Consider the following 15,576-nt stretch of genomic DNA (forward strand, 5'->3'; position numbering starts at 1 on the left):
GAAAATGATGTTTTTCTTAGGAAAAGGGATTTGTTGGGGAATATGAGTGAATTTGAAGGGGGTGAATGCTTATGAGGGGACTTTTAGTACTTAGGACCTATAAGTTATTGGGCTGAGGGTTCAGTCCCTCCAGAAGTTAGAGAAATGCTCTGAGCCCCTTTAACTTAAGATTTTAGGTACTTTAAGACTTTCCTTGGAAATTAGTTAAGTGAAAAATGTAATGAATGAGGGAGGTTAATCAATTGACTTTGTGTAATTTGGTAAATGCTCAATTTTTCATCCATACTTGGAATTTTGATGATGAAGGTGATCAACATGCTTTTATCTAACAATCATCACAATTCTACAACCATTCTTCTACTTACCCACCTACTCATCCTACCATTTTTACTTCTCTTTATTAGGGTGCACTTAAGTTGGCAAACCCTTTATCAAAACGTTTCTTTTCTTTTACAAGAGTAATCTATCTAAATCTAACCTTATTACATCCAAGGGCTCAGATTGAACTGTTGAGATCCTTTTATTTACTCTACCTACCTACTTATCTGCCAAGGTTAAACAGTTTGGTCATATTTTTATTCTCTATCTATAAACATGAAATTCAAAACATGGAATAACGAAGATTAAACTGTTTGATTACCATGGATTGTGGCAAAGGTAACAAGCTACACACAATCTTTTATTCTGCATCAAAAGTAAATAGTAGTCGCATTTTGTCTTGCACACTTTCATGGTCTTTTTCTTTCTTGGGGTTCATTATTTCATGTTTTTTGACCTTTTTATTCTTTTTGTCCTTTGATTTTTCTTTTAGGACATACCCTCTTTACATTTTTTAAAATTTTTGATATTTTGAATATGGAAAACATTTGCAGAAAACAAAGGTATGTACATATTACAGATTTGATCTCATCTATTCAAAAATTATGACTCCTATTAGTATAGGAACATAATAGTATCAAGAGACTCATAGGAGTCATTTGAGATCACTCAAAGGTCCTCACATGCTAAAAGAGGAGACATAAAGAGAGATATATGAAATCTGAAATTATAGTAAAGAAGGTCACATCACTTAGACCCACACAAAAGCTTTGTCCTCCAGACGCAGCAATTTATGGATGCCAGGACGCAGGATTCAAGAGCTGCCCTGCTACCTGCGTTTGGCACAACGGTTTTCTCCTTCAGCAATGCCCAAGGCAATTCCAGCATTCAAGCTCACGTTTCAGTATTATTCATGGAAGAAGCAAAAGAAGAAGTGGGGGAGCAACCCAATGCCCAAACTCATCCTGCAGAGAGCTCCAAAGCTGCTGAGGAAAAGGCAGGGGCACAATCCGAGCCAGGGGCCGCTCCACCAGCATCTCAACCAGCATCCGCGAAAGGCAAAGCCAAGTATGACTGGGGACCCCCACCAGAAGGCGAATACTGGATTTATCCGGAAGATTCGGATGAATAGATGCTGGCTCGACCAAACTTCAGTCCTCAGCCCGAGCTCAGGTTTTTTTGTGAACTGTTTCCCTTATCACCAATGTTTAATGTATGTCGTGAATAGTGATGTTTGGCTTGACAATTATGTAGTTCAGTGCATGTCAATTCCCCTGCGTGGGATTCTGATGAAAATTTTCCTTTTCTCTCTTTTGCCCTTGCGTGGGATAGACAGTTTTGCTTTTTCTGGTCTCCAAAGCTCCACAGCCTCTGCGTGGGCTTCCAGTTTCAGTCTTGGTCTCGATGATATCACCCCTGCGTGGGTTTTCAGTCACAAGGAGAATGCCCCTGCGCGGGTAGTTGTTTTAGTGAATCTCTATCATCCAGAGTGCCACCCTAGGCCTCTGACGACTTGTAATCCTGGATGTAATTGTTCGCTGCTGTTACTGTAAATAATAGAATTAGTATAGTTTCAACGATAAAAAAAAAAATATTAAATGCTATAGAAATATTTTGGAAGCTCATATCATTGAAAGATGGAGTAAGCTGAAGAAAGGGGGAAAGGAAAGATGGAGTAACAAATCTCTCCTATGAGTAAGATAGTATCCCTCACAAAAAGGGTCATATCATAAGCTCCTAAATCTTGTGCTATAAGATATGACAATGATAATAAGATGCATCATGGCATCATGGAAGAATTAGAAACAACAGCTCGTGACATCACCATGGGAATCATGAAAGACAGATTCCATGGTAGACAAACATATAGGATATAGCTCTTGATAACCTCAGTGGACAATGAAGGAAAGGAAGAAGTCATCTAAGACAAGGCTCATCATACATCAAGTCAAAAAGGAAACATCTGCCAGTTGGGGATATATATGATCCTCAAAATTTTCTGATGGAATCCTCATCGTAGGGTTCTCTAATCTAGAGAGTAAGAAAGTATTTCAACAGGAACTCTAACTTATAGAATCCATGAGATGATGATGTGATTACATAAAGAATATCATGAGATTGACAATCTCTTAAATCAAGGAAGTTGTTGGAAGAAGCCTCGATGACCTGAAGGTAAAATAAGGTATGTATGCTTGTGTTTAATATTATAATGTCATGTCATATGGTTGCATGTAACATGGATCATTGCTTCTATCTTAAGAAGCAAGATAAAGAGAAAGAGGATCTCCTCCTCTGAAAGGACACAGGAAGGCATAATTTACACTAGATGAAATCAACATAATATGTCCTCATATGAAGTATGAGGTGGTTGACTACAATGAAGAGAATTAGATTAAAAGCTACTGAGAATGGAATGTGTGAGGAAGGAAGAAATCGTGAGATATGCAACCCTGATGAACGTGATCAACATCCAAAAGACCAACAAGACTCGACTAGAAAATGTCTCGAAAAGATATGAAGACTCTGATGGAAAATATGAAGACCCTTGACAATGGATATATTTGGGAGATGTGTCAACATGTATGCAGGATGTTGATACCTACTGAAATATGTCATGATCAAGAGCCATCTTGTAAGGTATGATTTGATGTAATATGATGTTTTGATTTCTTGAATAATATCTGGATAATGGAGGGCTACTCGAAAAAGAGTTGTAAATACAAGTACAACTAGCACTCGTGTGATGGATGGAAGAAGCATGATGAGAAATAAATAGTCATATAACGAAGGTTCCAGATATGAAGAAAGCCACTTTCCATGAAGAAAGGAATGACATGACAAACTAAGGAGGAAAGTGATCGATGGTTGTTGCCCTACAAGGAAGAAGCTCAACTAACTTTCATAACATCAAGGAGAAAAGTTGATCAAGCAGCTGAAGGACCCACGAAGAAGAAGTTGCTGATGTATGGAAGAGTCCCTAGCTAAAAGGGAGCTCTAACTAGTCCCTGATCAAGAGGGAGCTTGGATTAGATCACCCATGATTACAAAGGAGTGACAATTGTGTTTTTCTATTTCATGTGTCATGCACTAGACCAGGACTAACAACCATAAGTCTAGGTGAAGGCCATGAATGGAAATGTAGACACAAAATTCCTGTCTTCACCTTTGAAGAAATAATGGAGGATTGGGAAAACATCTGGCATCCGATGCTTTTTGAGGATGTGTAGGAAATTAAAGATAACAGTAGGCAAGAGGAACCCAAGATAATAATAGTCCTAAAAGGTCATACTCAGTGAACGCCCGGGTGGGTATGTACCTTGAGAGACAATGATGAAGGTGTCTATAGTCATTGGTCTTGCGAGCATTGTAGTTCATGGTCTCGTGGAAAGATGGAGTTGTTATTCAAGGCCTTGCACTGTGAAAATGCTAGTTGATATGATGCTATACAGATGGGTTACCAATATGATTCTTCTTAGAAATTATTCATATTGATAATGACAAAGTACCATTGTAAATAGCTCCCTAGTTAAGAGGGAGCGTTTAAGAAAATGTAACTAGGTTCGGTATTTACACATGTAATTTTAATCTTTGTACTTGTAAAGAAAAAATATTTTTGTGAATTATAAGAATGAGTTTCTTGCTCATTCCATAGGTCTAGGAAAGTCAAAGAGTCAAAGAACTCTTCTTGGGCATTTATGAAATGTATATGAGTCAACCTAGAGTCAAGAACAACCCTCCAAGACCAGCACAATCCTCTTGAAGACAAGCAAGCAAAACGATGAAGAGAACAATCAAGTCAGCTAGAAAAATTGATATAAATAATAAACACGTCGGCTCAAATGAAGTGACTCAATAGTTTATTAATTCATGTCGGATTGAATGCATGGACATACACCTATAAATAGGTAGTTGGGGTCACCACAAAAGAACATAGAAGCATCGCGCATCTCTCTGAAGAAACTCAGATGGGTACAAGTCAGTCACTTGACATATTTTGAAGGAGCACTCTCTTAGATAAGTATAATATAGATACTATCTTAGAATCACTTGAAATCTTGTAAAGAAGTCTCAGTCTCCTCCTTGTTACAGGCCTCAGTGCATTAGTCTACTCCTCAGTGGAAAAGAGATGATAAGAAGTTCGGTGTCATGATAAGTGCAGTCACAAGTATACACCCTCGGCAAGAAGGATCTCTATCAAACTGTCTCGGCCTTCATCTAACATAAACACAGTCACGATTTTGATGATCACTGTCTCACTGTCTCGGAATATACATGGTAAAGAGGATCTTTGTGATCTCTGTGTGATGAAGCAGCAATGAAGCTCATAGTTATGACGAGTCTCTCAATGGAAGCACAGTGATGTTGCAGCATTAATGAATGTCTTCATGATGTAGTGATGATGATGAACTCAGCGATACAAAGAAGAGGATTGGTGCCTTGGTCTTGGAGTAGGCTCAATCAGTCAAGGGTCATGGTCTTGGTGTTCATCAATTGGAATCTCTATAAGAATAATTTTGTGTGGGTTTTCCTCTCCAAGAGGGAGAGGTTTTGGCCCTGAAAGAAAGCCAAAATTTTGCACCCTTGCCTCTTTGTTCTAATAGCTATTTGATGAACTAAAGAAGACACACTAATGTTAAGAAAAATGTTAATAAGCTAAATGTTAAATTCCTCACAAACATTTATCATGTTAAGAAGAATTGCATTAACTCCATGCCCTAGATTCTTTGACACCATTGGTTTATCTAATGGGGAAAATCTCATTGTTCTTGTTTTCAACCATGGTTTGGGTAGGTGAGGTCGGTTCTTATTCTTCCCCAGTAGGTTATTAAAAAAATTTAGGTTACTCACCTAGAGGGTCTTCCAACTCCCTTGTAGTTAGAGAGGGAAGTTCACAGCCGCCGAATAAGAATCAAGGTTGGATACTTAAGGGGGTGGGGATTTTAGGTAAGAATTTTCCTTGATTATCCCTACTCGTACAAGGCTTGAAAGAACAAGTTTCTCTTTTGAAATTTTCACTTTTTTCAAAATAATAAGACTGATGCAAAACAAAAAAAATAATGCTTTAGCAAAAACAACACCTACTTAGACAACTCCTTGGAAACGACACCAAAAAGTGATGACCATGGTATTGCACCAAGAGTGTTGCAACTCCCAAGGGTTCCTCAACTCAAATTATAAACCCAGGGTTGATACAAACTTAGAGGTGACAATGCTATATGCATAGTAGGTTAGGTTCTACTCATGTCATCCTCAATCATGAAATTAGATCAAGGTGTTCGGGGACCATTCCTCCAACTAACTATAGTGAAAACTTCTTATGAGAGCATAATTGAACCTAATTCTAACTATGAAAGTGAAAATTCCATTAATTCAAATGTAGATGCTAATTAACAATGCATGAAAGAGAAAGGGCTAGTATAAAGATGGTGGGCTCCAGTATTGTAACAATAATGCTACAACTCCTGGGGCTTCCTATCTCTAATTTTATCAACCTGGTAGTTCGTACAAACTTGGAAGCGACGGTGCTGTATGCACAAGTACTAGCTCTTGTCGCAGCTGTCACTTGGTCAGCTGGCACAAGTCCGCTAGGGCTCAAGCCAACTTCTATATGCTCTCAGAAGAAGCTTTCTAAATGATGGACGAAGGCTATCTCAAAGGAAATTAATCTACTTTGCAAAAATGAACTGAGAGCCAACCAAAACATGAAACCCTAGTAAACCCTAATCTGACTAGTTTGACCTCTATGATGCAATAGTGAAAGTGCAAATGTCTAAAAACGATGCCATTACTTCTAGTGATGTGAAATGCATGAACTTAAACTACTTCTATTGAAAAGAACATGTTTTCGTATTTTTGCTTAAATGGTTGGAGTGATGATGATTTTGTTTCTTATTAGGGTTTGGTTGTGCAGAGGTGGTGCGAAGGGAGAGAAAGCTTGGGAAAGGTCAGGAAGGCTAGGAGAGGTTCCAGGGGATCCAAAACATCATTCCACAGAAGTCCACAACGTTCAGGTGCTCGGCAACCGAGTGTGCAGGCTTCTACAGGATGTCTGCAGGGGTTTCTACAGGATGTTTAGAGATTTCTACAGGATGTTCTGAAAAGAGGATTTTGGAGAATGGATGGAGGGAAAAAGGTGGAGGAACGAGTATGGAGGTGAAATAGGGGTCTGAAGTGGCCTAGGAACTGATGGATGGGGCTAAGGAATGGCGAGGATGGTTCGATTTGTTCAAGGAGGGATGAAACGATGTTGTACAAGAAGATGAGAATCATGGCAAAGTAAGCGAATGAGGTAAACACAAGGTAAGGGTTCTGAGTGAAGGATGAAACAAGTCGGTTGGATGGGGTATGTGCAGGTAAGGAAGGGTAATAGGTACTCTGCAAGTGGTTTTCCAAACTGAACGAACACACACATATAAAACCTATGACCTAGTTACTTTAATCTAATCTGACCTAACAGCAAAAGGAAATGGATAGAAGTTTATTCGAAATGAAATACGTGAAATGACTCTACAACTAAGCAATCATAAACTGAAGCATGCAATCAAAACTGATATCAAGTTCGACCACTAAAAATCCAACACTATTAATTGCATGGTGAAGCAAAGAATGTGTTTTTGTGGGCAGCAAGGTTACATTGGTCCCAGCTCATGATTCCACTGAAGGGGAGGTGAGATCCAAAGTACTTGGTAGCCTTTTTCTGAATATATTCCCTGTGATTAACATATCAAGTAAATCTGAACATGAAAAGCTATTTTACTCATCAAAAAGACAAACTAAATAACAAAACAAAATAGCAGATTTTATTCTCAGAATGTAACAAAACACATAAAGATAAACAAGGGAGGTACTGGGCGCTTGAGATGGACCCAACCCCAAGAGCTACAGCCTCCCAAGAGAGATTTATAGTTGGTGCAAAGCTGGATTCATCTTTATTAAACAAGAATGAAGAGTTACATCAAAACTGTCCACAAGGAGAGCTTGAGAATGAGCTGACAACAAAACTAATCTATTGCATAAAAATCGAACTAAAAACTAGCTAACTAATGGCTAAACAAAATGACTAACTAGCTAACAAAAACGACTAACCACTAGCTAACCAAAATGAGGCCCTAAGCCTTCTTATTTATACAATTTGAGGACCCAACAGTCCTCCTAAAATTTAGGGACTTGGCTGCCCAAGACTTGTAGTTAACAGCAGTCCTACTTGACTTGCTTGGCTGCCCTTGTGCTCATTGATTTGGTGGCCTTTGAAATCCGAGCTGATGGTGGAGAATTCGAGAGCTGATGGTGGAGAATTCGAGGTAAGGGCCCATAAATGAGGGGGACACCTTCCTACAAATCCTCTAGCTTGTTCTCCCACGAATTTGGCTGCCAAGTGCTCATTAAGACCTTCAATTTTGTCTCCAAGTTGACCAAAAAGGCTACACAAAGCACCCATTAGACTTGTTGGCATAATGACTAACCAAATTCACTCTATTAACATAAAAATAATCAAAAACATGCAATAAACAAATGAGAATGGTGGACTAAGCCAAATTAGGAGGTTGAATGAGCCCAAATATTTGTCCATTTTTGGGGCTCATCATCACCCCCCTACTGAAAGTGTTGCTCATCCTCTGAGCAACCAAATCTCTCTCCTCATCTTTGATGGCCCTGGTGGCTTCTTTGGCTAACATCTCGGCTGTTTTCTCCTTTGGCTTCCCTCTTTTCAAACTCCCTGTAGAAACAGTTCGCTGGCTTCCTGTAGAAACAGTCCTCTGTCTTCCTGTAGAAACAGTCTTCACTGTTTTGGCCTGCTTGGCTGAGGGTGCCTTCTCCTTTCAGCTTTGCTGTGGCAGCCTTCATCTTCTCCCCCTTTCTGCTCTTCCCACTGTCTGCTCCTTTTCCTAGAGAATTCTCAGCCTTGGTATGATTGTGTAAGTATATTTAATATGATGGTTGAAATGGTGGTGAAAGGAGATAAAACCCATGGAGAATGGAAGAGAAGAGTGGTTGCATGCCTCCTCAACAGACTTCAAGCTTCAAATCCCTCTCCATACTTGATTCTGGCCTGCCCAAAGGCTTCTACAGGATGTTTCTGGTAAAAATACAGAACTTCCTGTAGAAAGTCCTGTAGCTTCCTGTAGAAGGTTGAACCATGACTAAATTGTGCCCGAACCCTGAAAAAATGAGTGTTCATGGAGGGGATGGATGTGCTTAGGGTGGCCAACACAGGTGCTGCCTCCTTAGCTAAAATATCGACCAATTTCTCCTTCTGCTGCCCTTTCTCTGAACTTCCTGTAGAAATGCCCAAACAACACAAAGCCTTTGAACTCATTTGATGAAACTTGCTCAAGAGTAATTCCCTTGATGCATCATCTAATTCAACAACTGATCCATCTGCAAGTTGTTGAAAAGCACTCCTTTCAAGCAAATTTTCCATGGCGCCTTTTACTAGCAGACGATTTTGTCCCATTGGTTCCATGACAATAACACCCATGGATTTTCGATCACAATCAAACTCCAATAAAGCCAGCCTCTTTGATCTTTGTATCCACCAATCATAATTGCCCAATTGCACTGTGCCACTGTTGAGAATGGCACTTGTATCACCTGCCATTGGGTCTGGAACTCCCATTTTTTCAACCAATACCTTCAAGGCTGCCTCAGTGGGAATACCAGTAGCATGGAACTGGTGACCTTGACAAGATATCCCTGCATCATTGCAAACTGCAGCAACTTCTGCCAGAGTTTCTAAATCTTCCCCCATATTATGTGCAGGCCAATCCAATATTTTCCATCCTCAGGATTATATGTTGTTCCTTCAACAGTAAACTCTCTAAGTGAACCAGCACTGTGCCCTATGACTATAAACTCACTGACAAACGTCTGATTGGTTGTAAGAGTACCTGTCTTATCAGAGCAAATCACTGTGGTGCAACCCATAGTCTCCACGCTCAGTAACTTACGCACAATAGCATTCTTTTGTGCCATCTTACGAGTGCCAAGAGCCAAACATGTAGTAATCACAGCAGGCAATCCCTCTGGTATAGTAACAACTGCCAGAGCAACAACAATCTTAAAGTAGTACGTACAATTCTTAAAGGAAAACCTGATATTGTTTTAGCCACCCATCTATGACTTCCCATGAAAGAAAATATTTGTAGTTCATGATCCAGACAAGAATACAAATGGCACCAATCACTGTTGTCAGTCTTTCACCAAATTCATCTAACTTCCTTTCAAAGGGGAATCATGACATTCCATTGAAGCTTCCTGAATTTGTGCCTGAATTTTACCTATTTCTGTAAACATGCCAGTGCTCACAACAATGCATTTGCAGCAGCCATTGGTAATTGTAGTTCCTGCAAACACCATGCATGCTTTTGACTGCAACTCACAGTCACACAGGGTGGCTGGATATGTTCTTTTGATCAGATTCTGAATTCAAACAGATTGCTCCATCATTAACAGATCTATAATGCGTTTAAAAAAACTCTGAAATCAACACTTTCAAGAACCCTGGTAACCTTGGACACGAGCTTTAACTACTTTTCTCATTTCAAGCTTGAATTTTGACAAAAATCTCGGGTTTTCCTTCTGCAGAGCTGTTCTCTGCCTTTCCTGTAGACGCCTTCCTGTAGGCGGCTCTCGTTTCCTGTAGAACGAAACAGTGCTCCCTGTAGAATGCCGATAAGCCGAAGGGTTCTGAAAAATGGCCGAGAAAGATTGGTGGAGGATGAAAAGTTAATAGATTGTGGAAACTTCAGTTGACGATGTGGCAAGTGCAGATGACCAGCAGTTCGTGAGTTTCAGCTGAGCGCTCAGATTTCTGCGTGATTTTTGGAGTGAGGTGGCAGAGACATGTGTTGGCCATGCAGACAGTTAAGCTATCGTGAACTGCATGTTCTACTTATGAACTGTATGTTCTCTTCTTGATCCGCTGCACTGGAGTTCAAGCAGCTGACACTAACTGTGTTTTTTTTCACGTGAATGATTGATCATGCTGCGTGACTTGCTAGAGAACTGGACATCAAGTGAACCTTCCTAAATTCATGGCTTAATTCCATCACTCCATTCGTTCATGCAGTTCTTGAATTAGATTCATGCAATAGAGGAATAGGTTTTGTCACGTACCTGAAGCCAAACGGCTGCTTGTGAGGCTTCTTGCTGCTGCATGCTCTGATTCTGCTGCTGCATGCTTGGATCCTTTGATTGCAGGAGGCTTGGCTAATGATTTTTGATTGCTTTTCCTTGTGCAGGTGTCCTCTGGCCGGATCTGAGCTGCATGCAATCGTTTCCACGTTCAACTCTGCCCGTTCAAGCTGCTGCTGCTGCATGGTCACAAAACCAGAACTTCTTTTTGCCATTTCTCCCAAACGGTAGATCAGATTGATCTGAAACTCGGTGAGCATGTTCCTATCATCATTATACATCTCCCATAGCAAAATCGTGATCAATGGATGCACGGATTTCGAGAAAAATGGAAAATGGCTGAAGATTTCAGAGCTCGATTTCTTGGAAACCGTGCATCGGAATCGGCTGAAACTGCTTGGGTAGGTTACTATCACCCATGTGCATCTCCCCATGAAACAGGTTTTAAAACGGATGCACGGATATGGAGAAAATGCAAAAATGGCTGATGGTGATGGAGGCTGATTTCTTGGAAACTGTGCACCGGAATTGCATGAAACTGCTCAGGCATGTTTTCATCAACCTTGTACAATTCCCCATAAAACGGTTTGTCAAATGGATGCATGGTTTTCAAGTTATGGCAAAAACAAATTCTGCTCTATGTGTTTTTGCTTCAAGGCACTTTGCATTTTGGTTGCATGGGATGACAAAATGAATTTTGGTTGTGATGCAGGTATAGAGATGATGGAGGAGGAGTTGGAAGACTGCATGAGGACTTCTGAACCCTTGAGGAAGCTACCATGTTCGCCAAACCACTTTTTGAAATGCATGCCTAGTTTCCCACAATTTCTACAGGAAGTTCCTGTAGAAGCACAATGAGAAGCACAAGGAGGTGAAAAAATGATGGATGAAGGCAAGGGATGGACACACAAGTGCTTGTAGGCCTAATCAACAGATTCCCACCATCAGATTCACTTTTGAAATTGGATTTGGCTCGTCCAAAGGTTCTACAGGATGTTTCCTGTAGAAATACAGAGCTTCCTGTAGAAGGCACAAGAAAGAGTCCTTTGACCTTGATTTGAGTGCTCCTCCTGTCATGAAACGTCCTTCTTTAACCTGCAATGTCATTGCTGCAACATGAACTTATTCAATGGAGATTAGCTTTATTTTTCTTTTTCTTTTTTCTCTTTTTTTTTTTTTGAAAAACAACTAGGGCGCCTCATGGAGGTTTTCACCCTAATTGCCTGCCTTGGGCGCCTCCAAGGGAGGTTTTCACCCAAAGATCTTATTCTCTTTTCTCTTTTTTCCCAACCCATTGACCACCTCATGGAGGTTTTCAATCAATGAGCCAATCTAAGGCGCCTCCAAGGAGGTTTTCACCTTAGATTTCTATTTTCCTCTTTTTCATTTTTTTTCTTTTTCTTTTTTCTCTTTTTTTTTTTCTTTTTTTTTTCTACCCTACCCTACTTGAAAAACAAACTCATTTTCAAGTATAAGAATACTTCCAATGGAGCCATGTGCACATCGAGATTAGAGACAAAATGATGTGAAGGCTCGAAATGCATGCTTGGACAACTATCCGGACTTTAGAGACAAAATGATTTGACTTTGAAGGGATCAAACATAGCTGAGGAAGAGAGTACTGCTGCAACTTAGTGACTGTCTGGAACCATGTCTCAATATAGCTTTGATATCCTTGGTCCTTTTGCTGATCTGGATCATTCTTCATGTCACTTTCTATCATGACTTTCTCATCTTCCTCCTTTTGCTGATCTTTCTCTTGAATACATGGAAGATTTGATGGTAACCATGAAGGATCTTTCTTTATCTCTGATTCTGATCTCTTCTCTTCATCAAGTGCAGCCCATGGTTCTTTGATTTCCTCTTTGGAATCTTCTTTTGCTTTTGGTCCTTCAATGTTGTCAATATAATCTCTGCTTTGCAACACTCTTCCTGAGCTTTGGTGAAGATCATTGGGCTCAAGAGGAGTTGTTTGGATATGTTGTGCCTCAGATTTGCAATGGGGTTGAGCTGCTCCATGGTATGGCTTTGGAAATGGTACAGGTGGTTGAGTGGAGGTGTGAAATTGAGATGGAGATGGATGGCATTGAGGTTGGGTAGGCATTTGGGGTTGCCTTGGTGGAGGAGGAGGCGATGGTTGTGGAGGAGCAGGTGGTGGAGGAAAATGAGCGAGATGAGAGTTGTACTGGGGCCTCCACTCCTGATAAGGTGCATTCCACTGAGGCTGTGGCTGAGCATAAGAGTGAAATGAATGAGCAGCTGGTTGGGCATAATATGGATTTGTGAAGGAATAAGGAGGAGGTGTGAGCCAGGAAGGATGAGCAGGGGGACCCCAAGAAGGCATGAAGGTGGCTTGGTAAGGGTCATAATAGGTCTCGGGTGTCCCTTGTAGTTCCTACTGGTAGGGTATGGGTCCATGTGGCCTCCTTTGGATCATATAACAGAGTGATTCAGTGGCTCCCTTGGCTCTTTGATATGTAGCTTTGATTCTGGGCAAGGAAGGGCACTGATCTGTAGGATGGTATTCTTCACAGATGAAACACACTTCTAGAGGGTGCATTGGACATTCGTTCCTAGGATGCTTTCTAGTGCACCTAGGACAAAAAATGGCCAAAGCCCTCTTGGCTTCTTCTTGCTTCTTTTGGATCCGCAAGGTATCCAGTTGCATGGCAAGAAACTGCCTCATATCACTCTTGAAATCTTCGATCTGATTTGCAAATTCATCTTTGGACAAGGGACTGCTCCCAACATTTCTGCTTGTAGCCATTTGCTTCAGAGGAATGTTTCTTCTTCTTCTCCCCTAGAGGTTCTTCAGATATGTCTTGATGTCCACCCAGGGGTTCTTTCATCACATCCATCGAAGAAGAACGTTGGTTGTGTGAAGCAGTGGGGGTGTTGTGCAATCATTTTTCTAACTTATCTCTACTCCTACAAAGCATGAAATGAAATCTTTTTGGTTGATTTTTTTGTTTTTTCTACTTCTACCTGCAAAACTAAAATAGATTGAACTGCAACTAACTATCTTGCTGAAATGAAAATGCGGAATTGAAATGAAAGCAGGAAAGGACTAATCTATTTTGCTCATGAAATTGCAGGAATGAAATGCTAGTCTACGCTTGCGAAATTGAAATGCTAATCTACGCTTGCAAAATTGAAATTGCGGAATTGAAATGCTAATCTATGAAAGCAGGAAATGTCTATGCTACTTTTGCAGAATGGAAATGAAATAAACTACTTGGCAGAAGGCGAGAGTAAGAAAATAGAAGAAAAGCAACAATTACTAATACTCTGACGCTTCCCCGGCAACGGCGCCAAAAAGATGGTGGGCTCCAGTATTGTAACAATAATGCTACAACTCCTGGGGCTTCCTATCTCTAATTTTATCAACCTGGTAGTTCGTACAAACTTGGAAGCGACGGTGCTGTATGCACAAGTACTAGCTCTTGTCGCAGCTGTCACTTGGTCAGCTGGCACAAGTCCGCTAGGGCTCAAGCCAACTTCTATATGCTCTCAGAAGAAGCTTTCTAAATGGTGGACGAAGGCTATCTCAAAGGAAATTAATCTACTTTGCAAAAATGAACTGAAAGCCAACCAAAACATGAAACCCTAGTAAACCCTAATCTGACTAGTTTGACCTCTATGATGCAATAGTGAAAGTGCAAATGTCTAAAAACGATGCCATTACTTCTAGTGATGTGAAATGCATGAACTTAAACTACTTCTATTGAAAAGAACATGTTTTCGTATTTTTGCTTAAATGGTTGGAGTGATGATGATTTTGTTTCTTATTAGGGTTTGGTTGTGCAGAGGTGGTGCGAAGGGAGAGAAAGCTTGGGAAAGGTCAGGAAGGCTAGGAGAGGTTCTAGGGGATCCAAAACATCATTCCACAGAAGTCCACAACGTTCAGGTGCTCGGCAACCGAGTGTGCAGGCTTCTACAGGATGTCTGCAGGGGTTTCTACAGGATGTTTAGAGATTTCTACAGGATGTTCTGAAAAGAGGATTTTGGAGAATGGATGGAGGGAAAAAGGTGGAGGAACGAGTATGGAGGTGAAATAGGGGTCTGAAGTGGCCTAGGAACTAATGGATGGGGCTAAGGAATGGCGAGGATGGTTCGATTTGTTCAAGGAGGGATGAAACGATGTTGTACAAGAAGATGAGAATCATGGCAAAGTAAGCGAATGAGGTAAACACAAGGTAAGGGTTCTGAGTGAAGGATGAAACAGGTCGGTTGGATGGGGTATGTGCAGGTAAGGAAGGGTAATAGGTACTCTGCAAGTGGTTTTCCAAACTGAACGAACACACACATATAAAACCTATGACCTAGTTACTTTAATCTAATCTGACCTAACAGCAAAAGGAAATGGATAGAAGTTTATTCGAAATGAAATACGTGAAATGACTCTACAACTAAGCAATCATAAACTGAAGCATGCAATCAAAACTGATATCAAGTTCGACCACTAAAAATCCAACACTATTAATTGCATGGTGAAGCAAAGAATGTGTTTTTGTGGGCAGCAAGGTTACATTGGTCCCAGCTCATGATTCCACTGAAGGGGAGGTGAGATCCAAAGTACTTGGTACCCTTTTTCTGAATATATTCCCTGTGATTAACATATCAAGTAAATCTGAACATGAAAAGCTGTTTTACTCATCAAAAAGACAAACTAAATAACAAAACAAAATAGCAGATTTTATTCTCAGAATGAAACAAAACACATAAAGATAAACAAGGGAGGTACTGGGTGCTTGAGATGGGCCCAACCCCAAGAGCTACAGCCTCCCAAGAGAGATTTAGAGCTGGTGCAAAGCTGGATTCATCTTTATTAAACAAGAATGAAGAGTTACATCAAAACTGTCCACAAGGAGAGCTTGAGAATGAGCTGACAGCAAAACTAATCTATTGCATAAAAATCGAACTACAAACTAGCTAACTAATGGCTAAACAAAATGACTAACTAGCTAACAAAAATGACTAACCACTAGCTAACCAAAATGAGGCCCTAAGCCTTCTTATTTATACAATTTGAGGACCCAACAGTCCTCCTAAAATTTAGGGACTTGGCTGCCCAAGACTTGTAGTTAACAGCAGTCCTACTTGACTTGCTTGGCTGCCCTTGTG

Source organism: Pinus tabuliformis, chromosome J, assembly GCF_031772625.1.
Source record: "Pinus tabuliformis cultivar Carrire ecotype Pingquan chromosome J, CPIR1, whole genome shotgun sequence".
NCBI lineage: Eukaryota > Viridiplantae > Streptophyta > Pinopsida > Pinales > Pinaceae > Pinus > Pinus tabuliformis.